The following is a 6,000-nucleotide window of genomic DNA, read 5'->3' on the forward strand; positions in this document are numbered from 1 at the left end:
CAAAAGATATAAAGAAAGTTTTCATGAATCAATTACTTTTTGGACTCTTTCATACATGGAATCTATTTCTTCATATGGGCCTAAGTCTACAACAAATCTCACATCAGCCCAAATATGGTCATCAGAGACCAAACCTCTCACTTCAACTGTACTATCTGATGTAGATTGCCTCCAAACTACTCATGCTTCACTAACAACTATGGAACACAAAGCTCCTTTGACTTCACAAAGATGGTCAAGAAGAATAAAGTAAGAAGTAAATCGTGTATCAACTGGTTTGAGAAGTTCCACCATGGAAAACTTACGATAAATGGCTTGTGTGTGGTGATGGTTACATATGAACATTTGTATTTTTTCACTCTTTTCTAAGAGCTCTAAAATCCACTGAAACTTGCCAATATCTTTGAGTGCATCGTTCAACGAATGCACACAACATGAAGTCCAAAATATATGCTTGTACTTTTTTTGCACCATCATACCAACTGCTTTACAAACATGGGCAACATTGGTAGCAGCGTGGACTATGTGTGATGCCTCCACCTCCTCAATGCAGTTGCATGGTTATGAAGAAAAACAACATTCTTTTCTTGCCTTAAACAATCTATTGCCTTCAAAAACTAAGGCCCTTTGTTGCTCTCACAATGACATTAAGTAGTGGATGATTTCTTGCATCTGTCTACCCATCCATCACAATCTTCCATCCTTCTATACACAACTCTCATTTCATTGGTGCTACTTGTTTCTCTAATGGAATTTTTTATTTATCAATTAGAGTTGTGCCGAGCTTTTTAGACCCAAGTGGTTTATACCTACTTGGTCCATTATTGATAACTTGGACCTATTGGAAACCTTTTAATGGTCTATTGTGTTGTCATTGATGTCACACTTGTCTGGTGTTTGTCATAATTAGTTGATGTAGATGATCAGTTTCACATATGCTAAATATGGTCTACCTGTTTGGTGGTGGTCCAATTTTAGATCTAGGTGATAATTTGTCTGATGTTTAGTTGATATGTTTTAGTTGTTGAGTTGATGATTTGTTTGATTTTCAGTTGATGATTTGCTTGGTGATCAATTGATGTGTTTGCCCGATTCTTCAGTTGTTGATTGTTTGTTCGACGCTCAATAGATGATTAGTTATGCAAACTACATGGTTCAAAATATTAGTGCAAATGTTGCTAATTATGGTTTCAGATGATGCTCTATTTGATGGCGGTGTTGCTGTTTATGTGTGTGGCTTTCCTGACATCTACATTTGTGAATGTTTTAGTATGGAAAAGAGTATTGGTATATTGTTTAATAGTAATGTTGAGTAAGCTTTAATATGCAGGTAAGAGTACTTATGTCCTATGTGTAGAAAATGGTACCTTGTCTAGTTTGTCACAATTAGTTTGTACAAAATATGCAACAAATATTCAGTTATGATAGGGATGTATGGAAACTTGGAGATGATGATTGTTGATGCATTGTGTTGTCACAAATTTCAGTCTTATATGTCATTCCTGGTTGGTGTTTGTCTTTGATTGTAAGTGTTTAGTAATTAATGATTAGGATTAGATGTTTTGATATTGTTATGTTGCCTAGTACTAATATCTTTTATACATAAGTTGGTTTCAAAAGGTTACAGTATAGGAAGTTTCAATCTATAGTAAATAGTATTTAATGTTCTTGTGGAAAAATGTTTTGCATCCTTCTAGCTTGTGAATATCATGATGTGAAAATTTGGATACAATGTTTATGTTCTATGAATGATGTACTATCAGTTGTGCAAGTCCTCTGATTTCTCAAATGTTGAGGATAGTTGTTGTTTTTTGATAGTAAAATTATCTATCAGACTAGTCCAAAAATTACCTGGTGGCTTCCGAATATGTGGATTCAAGGGTTGCGGTTTGGAGGACATGTTCATTTGGTTTGTGTATTATTCCAGTTCAACTTTAAGTGTTGGTTTTGTTCAACAAGTTAGCTATGTTGATATGTGCTCAACATGCCCTGTTGTGTTGAGTCTTAGCTGTTCTGATTGACCAGTCTTGTTTATATTATGCTCTTTTGGTCCAAATAAGATCTGGAGGATGAGTTGGAGAGTTTATATGGATCTCACCATGGCAAGTGGTGATACACAGTTAGTAATTTGCATTAGGAGATGTTTTGGGGCTGACTAGATGATGTGTTTCATTATCTTTCTACATGCTTCGTTTGGAACCAATCTTGGAGATTTTGGTAGCGTTTGTGCTTCGTTGGAATCTACTTGAATGAAAGTATTATGATGTGTTTCGGTTCCCTTTATCTCATGAAGAGGACCAAAGTGATTGTCTTAGGTTTGGATGTCCTAATTTATGTAATATTGCTTATTATGTCTTTGATTGGCCTAATTGCGGGTTTTGATGATTTTTTTTGTATATAAGAATGTATGGTTGTATGTGTTGAGGTATGGAATGTGCGTGAATCATTGTGATGTGGATGAGAATAATATTCAAGTAGATTTGGTGTTGGCAATGTGGAAAAGCTAGTTGAGAACTGCTTTGATAGTAATATCCTTAGAGCGATAGTGATTAGATACAATATTTGTAATCATATGTGCTTGCAATGATATCTATTGCTCGACACCGAGATTGAATGTTAATTTCATGATCAAGAGATCCTACTCATTTTAATTTCAGCTATTCCTTTGGTCTACCAGTAGACAATGAGTCTCTTGGTAGACTTCTATATCTTGCCTTTAAGCAGTGTGTCTCAATTCTACAAGTCTTTTTGTATCTTGTCCTAAAGTTGTTCTCCTTAGCATTGCAAGTCCATCAAGTGTATATTGATCCTTGGCAGTGAGCCTAAAACCTTGTAATCAATTTTATTATATTGTGTGTGATTCTCACTATGGGTTTTCCACATAAATCTAGTGTTCATGTCTTGAATGTGCTTTGTGCTTTCATGTTTTACAATTGTAGTATGAGATTAATTGTCATATAGATCTGAAAAGAATTAATTCAGATTGATTCATCCCCCTCTTAGTCCTATGGTGTGTTCAATAATTGGTATCAAAGCAAGGTTTCTCTTAGGGAAACTTAATTACTTGAGGAAGATCTAGAATGGTGCAGGAGCCCAACTACAAAGCACCAAATTTTGGTGGCACAAACTACTCTTATTGGAAGGAGAGGATGAAATGTTATTTGGAAACTTTACCAAATGTAATTTGGGAAATCGTGAAGACCGACTGCACCATTCCAGTGAATGGTCCTCAAATTACAAACGAGGTTAAGAATCACGAGAACAATGTGAAGGATAGAGCTGCAATTATCAACTGTATAAGTGATATAGTATTTGCTAAGGTTATATGATTAAAAATTGCTAAGGATATCAGGAAGAAACTGAGCTATGCATATGGAGGAGATCACATACAAGTTAGAGAGCCTAAGAATGTCTGATGATGAGAACATTGAAGACTATATACATAAAGTGAATAAAAGAGTAAATGCTATTAAGGGTGTTGGTGGAAAAACAAAGGAAAGTGATGTTGTGAGAAAAGTTTCGTTGAATATACCAAAATCCTACAAACCCAAGAGATGTGCTTTTCAAAAAAGTCATGATTTGGATAAGTACACAAGGGACCAACTCCTTGTTTCACTCTCTACCTATAAGATTCCAAAATGGATGATATCAAAACATAAAGGAAATAGACTGCATTAAATGTGTGAAAGAATCCTAAAGATGAACCAACAAGTGTAGATATGGATGAGATCAAAGCAAACTTTGTGAGGAGATTGAAGAGAGGAACTAGAAGGTACAAAGGTATGTTACCCTTGAAATTATTTAATTGTGGAAGAATTGGTCATTGTGATTCTAGATTTATGTATAAGGAAGACTACAAGGCATCAGGTAATGGTGAGAAGAAGGATAGATACAAATGAAATGATTGAGACAAGAAGCCAGAAAACAAAGATAAAGGAAAAAGGGGACTTTTCTCAATGGAAGCATATTCATTTGAGGATGAAGATGGTGTTGATACAAATGAAGAGTTTTTATTTTTGGATATAAGTGAGAAGGATAAAACAAGATCCTTAAGACTAGATGGTGGAAACCTAGTAAAAGAAATAACTACTTTGCATGCTAAAACTATACCAAAGGCTTGGATTATTGGCTACGGATGCTCAAACCATATGACAATTGATAGAGGGAAGTTCATAAACCTTGAGAAGTGTGATGGTGGATCAATAAAATTTGTAAGAGAAGAGACAACTCCTATTTGTGGAAAAGGAAGCATTACAATTGATGGCAAGCATAAGACAAATGATGTCTATTATGTTAAAGATCTGAAACCTAATTTGCAGATTGTTAGTCAAATGTGTAATAAAGGTTATGCAGTTACATTTAAAGAGATTGAATGTGAAATCAGAAAAGGAAGGTCTTGAAAGCTTGTAGCAAAATGAATAAGAGTTGAGGGAAATGTCTATTGTGTGAAGGATAACAGTGATGGAAATTGCCTAATGGAGCAAGTTTGTGAAGAACCGTACTAAACTAAAATTGTACGTGAACCCGAAGCTAAAGAAAAAGTTTCTTAGAAAGATAATAGTTGGATTAGCATAATGGAAGAAGAGTTGAATCAATCAGAAGATAGTAGGGTAATGGAACCAATGTCCACCCTGACAGAAACCTAGTTGAATGAAGAAAAAGGTGAAGGTTGAATTGATCGACTCCAATAAAGATCAACAATTCTTCACTCCACTCTGGAACAAGAAGAATGTCAAAAGTTCTCCCACTGCTCAAATCATGTATTGAAATTTGAATGAGAATTGTTTTTCCTGTGGTAAGTTTGGACAAAGAGCTCGTGAATGTAGAAGTTAAATCAAATCAAACTTCTTTAATGGATAGTGTTATGATTGTAACGAGTTTGGACACAAGGAAAATGTATGCACAAGTAGGATGAATAGTAATAAATATGAAAACACAAGTCATAGTAGAAATGTTTGGTCTTTCAATGGATATTGTTATGCATACAACATATTTGGACAGAAGGCTACTGAGTGCAGGATTAATACAAGAATCAATGGAAGTATTAGAGATAATGGGATGAGATGAAATGGACAACAACAAGGTCCAACATGCTATAATTGTAACAAATCAAGACACATTGCCAGATTTTGCAGAAGAAATAATGAAAAGACTAATCTTGTTGAGAAGATTGACTTGAATAAATAAAGACAAAAATTGGAGATAACTTGGGCGAAGAAACTAGATGAGAGTGTTGAAGGAAATATTGAAGTTGGATCTGCACCCTCTATTGGTGTTGATTCTTCTCTTGGAAATTAATTAGAGGTGAATTGTCTGAGGGCGAGAGATGAATGCAAATCTTGTGTGCTCTTCGCACCCCCTTCCTGTTGCCACCCTCATGTTTTTGAGTGTTGAGATGTCCTCAACATGGAAAAGTTTGGGAAGATATTTTTTAGAGAGTTATGGATGTTTGTGGAAGTCCACAACATAGTTTTTAATTGATAAAGATGTGCATTTATCCAAGGGGAGATTTATTGTTAATATTTTATCTCTAGATTGATGTAGTAGCTTCTCTCAAGGGAAACAATGGTGGTTGTAGTTAGGTGGTATCTTTGTCTTGGTAAGTTGTGCAATTATCACTATTTTTCAAGAAGTAAGATGGGTTCAGTAGGAAAATGGTTGCTGTTGTATACCCTTTGTCCTTGATGTCAAATGGTGAGAGATTCCATTCAGAGTCTGATGGTATAAGTGTTGGCATCAATGAAAAAGGGGGAGATTGTTGAAACCTTGAATAATGCTCTTTTGTGTTGTCATTGATGTCAAACTTGTTTGGTGTTTTTCATAATTAATTGATGTAGATGATGAATTTCATAGATGTTGAATATGGTCTATCTGTTTGGTGGCTGTCTAGTTTTAGATCCAGTTGATGTTTGTTTTATGTTCAATCGGTGTGTTTCAATTAACAAGTTGATGATTTGTCTGATGTTCAGTTGATGTGTTTCAATTGATGAGTTGATGATT

Source organism: Cryptomeria japonica, chromosome 10 (genome assembly GCF_030272615.1).
Source record: "Cryptomeria japonica chromosome 10, Sugi_1.0, whole genome shotgun sequence".
NCBI classification, from domain to species: Eukaryota; Viridiplantae; Streptophyta; class Pinopsida; order Cupressales; family Cupressaceae; genus Cryptomeria; species Cryptomeria japonica.